This window comes from Athene noctua, chromosome 2 (genome assembly GCF_965140245.1).
Source record: "Athene noctua chromosome 2, bAthNoc1.hap1.1, whole genome shotgun sequence".
NCBI classification, from domain to species: domain Eukaryota; kingdom Metazoa; phylum Chordata; class Aves; order Strigiformes; family Strigidae; genus Athene; species Athene noctua.
In genome coordinates, this window is record NC_134038.1 from 150,152,718 (window position 1) to 150,162,669 (window position 9,952).

Genomic DNA, 9,952 nt, shown 5'->3' on the forward strand with positions numbered 1-9,952 from the left:
AACCACCTTGGAATTCCAAATTGTCATCTCAGAAAAGTCACTATTAACTGCTACCCCAGGCCTGGCACTACACCAGGGAAGCTGGGGGCTTGTTCTGGCACCACATCATCAGTAATGAAGAGACAGACTGCTGTCCATCTCTCAGATTTACTGGCCAAATAATGAGTAGAAGTTTATGGCACATACAAGAAATGGACACTGTGGATTTGTGAAGGTTGATTAGCTTCAGTTCAGCTCCCTCTGAAAACCAAATGTGATTGCACTCTTGTTTTACTGAGGAGGGATTGTGAAAAAATGGAGTAGGAGATGAAACGGGGAAGATGTCTTTCCCCTCCAAGTAGTTTCCTGAATCCTGGGAAACTAAAGAGAGGCAGCAGGAGGAGCCTACCAACCATGGGTTCAGGATATAGCCAAGGTCTGCAGCTCCGTGACCCCAATTCCAGCATAGAGCGCCTATAACTTTGTCCCCCTGCGCTCAGACCCAGGGCACTGTCATGTGTACAGTCAGCCCCTGCCAGGCTGCTCATGGTCTCTGCCCTCTTCTGTGCAATGTAGCCTTTGATGCCTTAGGTAACTAACTTTACAGTAATTGTGTCAGCAAGGATCTTAGCAGAGTGCTGGCATGAGGTCTGCACAGTATTTTGCAGTTCCTGGTTATCGGTTTATCCTGTGGGCTTACAAGCATTTAATTATCTCCAGCACTGCTATAGTCCTGTGCAAGCACAAGGCTATGTCTCTCCACAGCTGTATGTACTGCAAACTTGTATGTGGAAAGAATATCTATCAGCAACTTCAGTGGCTCTAACTAGCTGTTTGCAGTTTTTTATAACAAAAAGACCTGCCCCTGTTACTTTGTAACTTACAACCATTTTTGTTCCTGTTTTAAAGCTGTATAAAGTGCTTTGCCACTATAAATAATAGTAGCTTAAAAATCCATCTCAAAGTTCTATCTTCTTCAAACAATCCTTATTTCTAAAGCATTTACTATGTGAAACAATTATAAGAAATCGCACCAGCAGCCAAAGACAAGCTGTCTCCAGAGTCTGATTTTAACAGATTATTTTGATTAGAAAACACCAGGGAGTGTTAGTGAATGACAACCTGGAGAACTGGTTTATGGCAGTCTTTTCAACAGCTATCTCTCTGCACTTACTTCACATCAATCTTAAATGAGTATCTCCTTCAAGGCTTATCTCATCTGCTCCAATTTTAGAAACAACTTAATAAAGTGCATTTATCACCTCTTCACCACATGGAAGCTTGGCTAGTTCTGCCTTTACGTGGTTCTTACGTGCATCTCAACCTTGATCTCTTTTTCCTAAAAATACACTCATCAGCCTTTTGGTGAAGGGCATTTCCTCCTCCATTTTCACTCATTGAGGCTAACATCTCTGAGCTGTACTCATGCTGTTGCACTAAACTGTTCATTTTTCATAGTTCAGCTTTTAATGAGCATCAGTAATGGTTGTAGCAGGGTGTTCGTGATCCCACTGCCTTCACGTTTCAACACTGTAAGGCATGGGTCATGGTTGATAGTGCTGTTTTGCAGGAAGGCAAGGTGCTTTCCTCCCAGGCTTCCAGTGCCAGTGCACAAGTTGCTTCAGGCCAAGCTCCTGAGATGGAACTGGAATCTGCCTAAAATCTCAGGTGTCACATATATATATATATTCATTAACATCAATGTCGTTTAATGGTACTCAGTGTGCCTTTTAATGAGACTTGTCTCTTAACAAGTGCTGAGTCTAGCTAGACCAGTCTCTGCTCCCATCTGAAACTCCACTGGAAAGATAACCATACCTTTATGATGGAAGAAAAATATGTTTTGGAAAAATGCAAAGATCCACTAGTGTCTTCCTTCTGCTTTTCATTCATCTCAGTGGAAATATTTATATTCTTGGTTGAAATGTGGAGCAAGGGGATGTAATTCAGACTGACTGAACTTTCAGGAGCTTTTCATACAGCCTATGGGTGTTTCTCAGTAATTCTGTGTCATGGGCTGGCCTTGAGGCCTCTTCTCTTCAGCCCTTCTCTCAGGAGGGCCAGTTGCAATTTCAGCTTCTGTGCTCAGTCCCTGTCCTTCACTTTGTCTCTTGGGGAGGGGTTGGGGATAGAGGGCACCCACCTGCATGGAGGGGAAACCCCCCCCCCCAGTCTTCCATTCCTGTAAGGAGCTAAGCTCCCTCCCCACGTCTGCCTCACATCAAGGACAGGATAATTCCCACACCCTCAGGGCACCCCGACTATCATGGGACTGCCCTACATGACTGCAGTGGTAACTCTGTGGCCTTCCACTGTAATTGGGTTGCTTTACTAAGTTTATTATTTTACTCTTTGATTTTGCTTCTCAGATCATCATGGTGACTTGTTCTCTGCTCTCATACCCAATATTCCACCATTAGTGTTTTGTATACAGCAGGGTCCCTCAGCAGAGTCATGCACTCCTCGCTGCTGCATAACATCTTTGCTCCCACCCAAACTCAGTGTGCACTGAAGAGTTCATATGCTTTCACCCTGAATCAGGTCTTGCCTCCACCTCAACATTGCTTCCACTGCTGTCAGCCCTTCTCTCCCTTGGCATCCTGGGTGCCACTGAATGGCACGCACATTTGCGCAATTGGTGTTCTTTTTTTCTGATGTCAACAACTTGTGCCAGATGCTGCAGGTGTGTACTGGGGAGCCTACTCAAGTCTGAGGTGGTTAAATGGTTTCAAGAATAAGCCATGACTGAGTTTCCAGGGGTCAAAAATGGATTCATTTCTCTCCTACGTGATGTAAGTCTTGCTTGGTGTGTGTTCAGTTCACTGTCAAAAGCTACCACCACACACCAGGTTTGTGTGGACTTGCTGGTATCACTAGCATTCATGTTTTTATGCATTGGAATAATTTCTGCAGTGACCTTCTATTAAGTCCTGTATTGACCACTTTTAAAAGAGTAATGAATTCCTTGTGACCCACCAAAATAGAGCAGAGCGTGGGCTGCCTGGTGACGTTAACAAGATGATTGAACAACCAGCAGTCCTCTTGTCAAAGCAATGGGAAGGAGGAATGAGCAAGAGGAAAGAGGTAAATTAGCTCTTTTCATGCTGGAATAGGGAGCATGTAATAAAAAAGAAGTCATTCAGAAATAAATGACTGAGATAGCATTTAATCTAAATCAAAGATATACACACATGCCTATTCTCACACATATTCTCTCTGGTCACAAGTGGTGTGTCCCAGTGCTCAGTATTGGGGCCAGTTCTGTTTAATATCTTTATCAATGATCTAGATGAGGGGATCGAGTGCACCCTCAGTCGGTTTGCAGATGACACCAAGTCGGACAGGAGTGTTGATCTGTTTGAGGGTAGGAGGTGTCTACAGTGCAATCTGGACAGGCTGGAGCGATGGGCTGAGGCCAATTGTGTGAGGCTCAAGAAGGCCAAATACCAAATCCTTCACTTGGGTCACAACTCCATGCAATGCTACAGGCTTGGGGAGGAGTGGCTGGAGAGCTGCCAGTCAGAGAGGGACCTGGGGGTGTTGATTGACAGCCAGCTGAACAGGAGCCAGCAGTGTGCCCAGGTGGCCAAGAAGGCCAATGGCATCCTGGCTTGTGTCAGCAATAGCGTGGCCAGCAGGGACAGGGAAGGGATCTTACCCCTGTACTCGGCACTGGTGAGGCTGCACCTCGATTCCTGTGTTCAGTTTTGGGCTCCCCACTACAAGAAAGACACTGAGGTGCTGGAGCATGTCCAAAGAAGGGCAATAAAGCTGGTGAAGGGTCAAGAGCACAAGTCCTATGAAGAGCAGCTGAGGGAACGGGGATTGTTTAGCCTGGAGAAAAGGAGGCTGAGGGGAGACCTTATTGCTCTTTACACCTACTTGAAAGGAGGTTGTAGTGAGGACCCACCTTGTGTCAATCTCTTCTCCCAAGTAACAAGTGACAGGACAAGAGGAAATGACCTCAGGTTGTGCCAGGGGAGGTTTAGACTGGATATGAGGAAAAATTTCTTCACTGAAAGGTTTGTCAAGCACTGGAATAGGCTGCCCAGGGAAGTGGTGGAGGCACTACCTCTGGAGGTATTTGAAAGTTGTGTAGATGTGGTACTTAGGGACATAGCTTAGCAGTGGACTTGGTAGTGCTAGGTTAATGGTTGGACTCAATGTTCTTAAAAGGTCTTTTCCAACCTAGACAATTCTATGGTTCTATGAAAAACCCTGTAAGAATTATTTGACAGAGAGGGAACTGATCTTGGCCCCTGACCAGCACTGGGAGTCATCATTTGTCTTTGCTTTGTTCTCACCACAAAGATGCAAATAGAGGTGAGAACTAGCTCGACAGGAGTCTAATCTCATGACAAACACAAGAGTAATATTGGGTTACTTATAAATGTAGTTCAGCTTTATCACTATTCCTGCGTGACAATGTGTTCAGGCTCTCCCTCGCAGGCTGCCTTTCAGGGATAGTGCATTGGTCAGGAAAGTGTTTTCAGAGAATAGCCATAGTGATCTCCTGGCTTCTCAAGAGAGATTTTAAACCCTTACACAGGCAAGTCAAGGCTGCTGGGAACATTAAAGTCCTGTCTTTGATCTTTCCAGGAAGTCAGTGGTATGTGTCCACAGAAATTCCCTCACACCTGGAAGAGCAGAAACATGCTTTTTTAACTGATTAATTAGCAGAGGTTACTGAAATGTTGGCTAGATTGGGCAGCTGCCAGGCTAACCTGCAACAGCAAAGGCTGGAGAAAATGCGCTTGCAACCCTCACAGGCCCATAGGGCATTCTGGTTCATGGGGGCTGTCGTGCTCCACTGCACATATGCAGAGAGCTGCCAGGCACCAGAACCCAGGCTGCACCTTGTAACTCTGAGGCTACACTGACCTAGGCTGATGGAGCCACCCTGTCAAGCCTGCCCAAGGATAATGCAACATACCTGGGGTTCTCAGTGGCATTATACATGCTTTTTTCAACTCTACTTCCCCTGGTCATCACTGCTCTGAAATGCGAGTTTATTTTAAGAAAAGAAGGCATAGCTGCTCTGGTGCTTTTCCACATCCTGCATGATACCTCCCTTCAGAGAAATGGAAATAGGTGTTTGGAGGATCCTTCAATTTCTATTAGTGAAACAGCTACTTAAAGCAGATAAGCCAAGCAGTGTGTTTTCAAGTAAATCCATGAAAATCACACTAGTGAAACAGGGATGTGGTGTCCAAGGCTTGGGAAGAATATGAGTCTCCTCCCTCCCTTTGCTTTTCTCACTTGCAGAGGCAGAGCCTAGTCCCAGCTCTCACATGTGTTATTTTTGTTCTGATGCGTCACACACAGTGACCAAGGGAAGACTCCTAAGGGCATGCTGACCAACATTTTTCCTCTTAGAAGTCTAAAGCCAGAAACCAAAGCCTAAAGCCAGGTGTCTGGGGCAAAATTATTATTTTCTTTAGATTTTCCAAATTGCGGAGCATTACATAATCAGCAGACTGCAAGTCCTTAGAAAGCGTGTTGCAAGTGTTCACAATTGATGGTACTGTATGTACCTTAGTCTTTGGGAAAAAAATATCAAGTCAATTTTATTAACTGTCTCACAAGAAGATCCTAAACTTATGTCTGAAAATATCCTGGTCTTATCATTGGCAAGTCCTGCGTTTTAATTTCTTAAAAGTACAGGACCTGAGTATCTTCACTCCGTTTCTAAGCCTAATGGTCTATTAACATATGTATATCCTGAAAGTAGAGAGGTAAAAGAATATACAAAATCTTTCACCTTTACTGGTGAGTAAGAAAGAGTACTGTTATCTAGCTTCTCATGAAGACTCTGATGTGCACAAGGAACCAAAAGCAGAAAATTGGTGGAGAAAAGGCTGTGTCTACATTAAGAAGTAATGCAGTGCAATAGGAGTAGGTCTGTAGAGTGATGGAACTGGTACCAAGGACCAAAGCTGGCCCTATCCATCAGAATACTTTACTTTGGAAGAGCTCCAATCTGGTCCTGTCAATGACCATTAGAGGCTGGAACTCATGAGGTACGTCCCACATTTTCCAGTTTGGTTTAATCTGAAAGAACTCCAGTTTGTGCATTCTGTAATCATGCCATAATGCAAACCAATGCATGGGAAGTGATGACAATCCATGAGTGAAGGAGATTTGCCTTAAAAGTTCTTTCTGATTTGAACTAGAATTTGAACCAAAGCAGGAAACCCCCCACACTGATTAGAGGAGTGCATCATGTATTTGCAGTCCGTACCCAGTTCTCACATCTAGGAAAAAAAAAAAAAAAAAGTGAGGAAAGATAAAATTCACAAGTTTGTTCAGCACTTGTTGCAGCATCTTCTGTGTTTTCTGATGCATAAATGAAGTGGGAAGCCTTCACTTAAAGAGGTCTCAGTGAGTTGTCTATATGGAAAGCTGCATGCTGAATTCCAGGAGCTTGTTGTGATACTGCAGAAGCAGAGATAATCTGTGACACTGGCTTTTTAGCTTAAAAGTATGACTAGTTAATAAACACTCAAAAGGTCTTACTCTATGACAAGAAAAATGTGATTTAGGTTCAGGTTCAGCATTTGTATTACGGTTTTCTCGCTTCTTTATGTGCCCATTCCTGTTACCATCCATCTGATCTCCAAACAGAACAGGTGAAGTTGCATCCCTACTTCATAAGACTAAAGCAACACATATTGCACTGGTGAGCATTAAATATCAATCTTTTTATGTCCTTGAAGAAACCCAGAAAACCTCTGCCTGTGAGGATGTGAAAAACTGTTAAAACAGAGAAGACAGATAGTGGCTGATGAGGGACTGTAAGATGAGTCCTCTCTTTGAGAAAAGACCTAATAAATTAAAGGTGACTTACAAAGCTTTCCTTTTGAAAGGAGATAAATTCAGAGATCTGTCTCACCAGAAGTGTGCATACCAGTGAACTCAGAGCCTGTCTGCTCACGAGGGCAGAGGTGACCTGTCTCCATCTTCTTGCATGGCAAATTCTTACCATGAAACTAGGCTTATGCCCTCATGAATTTGCCCTGAGTCCTCGAGTTTCATGTGGCAAAACATCCCTGAAGGACTTGACTGTTTCTCCAATGTGGTTTCTGATGTAGCAGCATCTCCTGAAAAACAGGTGCCGCCTGGTGCTCAGACATCCTCACATGCCATGCATGGGGACAGCAAAGCCAGCCTAAGCAGCTGGGTCAGTGCTGAAGGTATCAATGCATACTAAGCTCCATGGGGCTAAAAAACAGTTGAGTTTTAAGATAATTTGTGGCCTCAGCCACTGGAGGGTAGGTGCATATTTTGGTCAAAACCTGGCTAAAGCACTTAGGATAAAGCTTGCCTCCCTGCACAGCATGGCAGAAAGAGGAGAGGGAAGTCAAGAGCAAGGCTGAGCTTGGCTGGCTGGCTGGCTGGGTGTCAGGGTCTGCACCAGTGCGTGAAGTACTTTCAAAGCAATCCTGCAGCAAACAACATTAAAATTCAGACCCTGAATGTGTTTCATGGATCACAGAATAACAGAGGTCAGAAAGGAGCTTGGGATCATCTGGTCTCACCTCAATCTACAGTAGAGATAACTCCCAAATCAGAGCTGGGCCTTATCCATCCAGGTACTGAAAAATCTCAAAGGATCAAAGCTTTAACACTTAACCTCTCTCACAGTGATTTTTTTTTTTTTTTTTTGTGCGTCCTCTCTTTCAACTTCTCCTTTCTGCAGCCTATGTCCGCTGCTCTTAAAGTTTGCAAGGAGGCAGTGTTGCCTCCCATTCAGCTGCTCCTCCACCACAGAGCGACTCCTTATAGTTGGCCAAAACCCCAGGGCTGTCCCAAGTACAGGATTTTGCATCTGGTTTTGCTGAACTTCAGGATATTACAGCCAGGATGTCGTCCCACGGGTCCCCAGACAACCTTTTTTAGAGCAGACCTCAGCTAGTATAGCTAATGAAGGTTTACCACAATCAGCAGCAAAACCATTAGGATCTGTCTATGAATTTAGAGAAAAGTACTAATGGCAAGGCAGTCCTCTAGAGGATGACATGAAAACGAAAATGGATGTAAAAAAAAATACAGACTGTCCCAGTCCCTTCAGTCTTTCTTGGATGCAGAGACCTCAGAACTATGTGGAGCTTATTCACTGGGTACCAGTTTCTAACAAACTGTGACTGCACACAAATGCAGGCTATACTTTAGCAGGGCCTGAACCTGTGATCTCTGAAGCAGAGACCTCTAACACTTGTGCTCAGAGGAAACCACTTGTGCTTTGGAACACAAGGAAAGCTGTCCACTCTCTGGGACCAGCCGCTTGAGGGAGCCAAGATGACATGCACTAAGAGCCAGCAGATTATATAAGCATTTTCAGTGTTTTAGCTGGAATCGCTCACTTTTTCTGTAATGCAAAATCTGTTGGGTCAGAAAGCTCTGAGAGCTTCTGTCTCAGATTTAAGTGCTTTTAAATTTGGCTTCCAAAGAAAGTCTTGCACAGTCGTGCTGTGTTTGTGTTTAGTCTGTTCCCTCTAATAACTTTTGACGGTGTCAACAGATTTAGTAGCTCTCCAGAAGCCTTAACATTAACTTTCTACAAATTGCATGAAACCAAACAGAAAATAATAATGAAAATAGATAAAGTGGGGTCCCTTTATGAAATCAGATAATATAGTTGGAAAAAATACACAACTTCTTGGCCCAAAAAATTTCCTTCAGGTTTAAGCCTACTGTCTCTAATTTAAACGTTAGGGACTCTGCAGAGGAGAAATTTATCGTGTATAGGCAAGAAGTTATATGCTGTAGGAAATCAGGATCCAGGGGTAAAGGAAATACTCGTTTAGATATTTGCCAGTGACTTTTTCAGTATGAGTCCCTTTTTTCCCCACAACTCCTTCTCCCCAAGACCTAGGTGCTATTTTCTCCCATCTCATGAAATCCAGCTGCTACCTTAATGTTAAGCCAGCATTTTTAGGAACTTCATGACTCCAAGGAGAAAGCTCAGAGACTTAAATTGTCCTAGTTTTTTTAGTCCACAGAGCCAAGGGACTTCAACTCTTTTGGATCCCATGAGAAATCTTGCCTCTCCTAATAGAACTTTTTACAACCCGATTCAACAGTTTCAGTGTGAAAGTATCTGCAACCACCTCAGTGACCCTGTGTGAGGGTGGTGGGACCTTGTACCATGGTGATCTTGTCCCTAAAGGACTACAGTCTGCTAGGCATGACAAGAGCAAGGAAGAGAGAAAACTGAAAGTCAGGGTAAGAGACAAGGGGAGGCAGAGCAACCTAAAAGAGAGGATTATATGCAATGCTTACATAACACCTATAAGGACCACCACATCCCTCCGTCTCCAATTTCAGTAAGTTGTAGTCTTCTGTGGGTGTGTTATGGACAAGTTTTTGTGAAGACTCTTAAAGAAAAATGGTAAAACATAGTTCAAGTTTTGTGAACCGTTGTCATTAAAATGCTGCTCAAATTTAAAAAATGATTGCTACAAGCCTACAGAAAGTGACAACACAACCCTTTGATTTTACTTGTAATTCATCTCCACGCATATTGGGAAATAGTGTTAGCATTTTGGCAGCAGTGTTGCTTTATGAGCTCTCATTTGAATTTCTTTTTTCTCCCAGGTGGATTTATTTCTTGTCCACATCAAAATGCAGAGACTGCTCCATCCATCAGGTCCATGGCATGCAAAGGAGATATTATCAGAACGCGTCTTACATCCTGGCAAGGAAAACTCAGCATCAGCAGCAGAGGCATTCAGCAAGTAGACAGAAACAGATGCCTGAAACAAAGTTTTCTTATTAACAGATGCTATACCAAATAAATCAATAAATTAAAAAATAATAACAAATTACAGCAATGACATTATTGCTATACACTGAAATACAACAGTAGCAAGTCCAGCCTATAATGCCACTTGACTGTAAGAATAATCTTAGAAAGACTCCACCTGAGGCTAAGGATAGGATTAACACGTGGCACAAAGATGATAATAAACAA

At 43.5% G+C, this 9,952-nt stretch overlaps 1 protein-coding gene across 1 annotated transcript in view; it reads left to right on the plus strand.

Moving 5' to 3' along the window:
* The window catches only part of NEK11 (NIMA related kinase 11), a 124,178-nt gene extending 114,554 nt beyond the window's left edge, over positions 1–9,624 (plus strand). The window contains exon 17 of the mRNA XM_074900641.1: positions 9,577–9,624. The gene's annotated coding sequence lies outside the window, so the exon portion shown is untranslated. The remainder of the gene's footprint in view (positions 1–9,576) is intronic.
* The last annotated feature ends 328 nt before the right edge of the window (positions 9,625–9,952 follow it).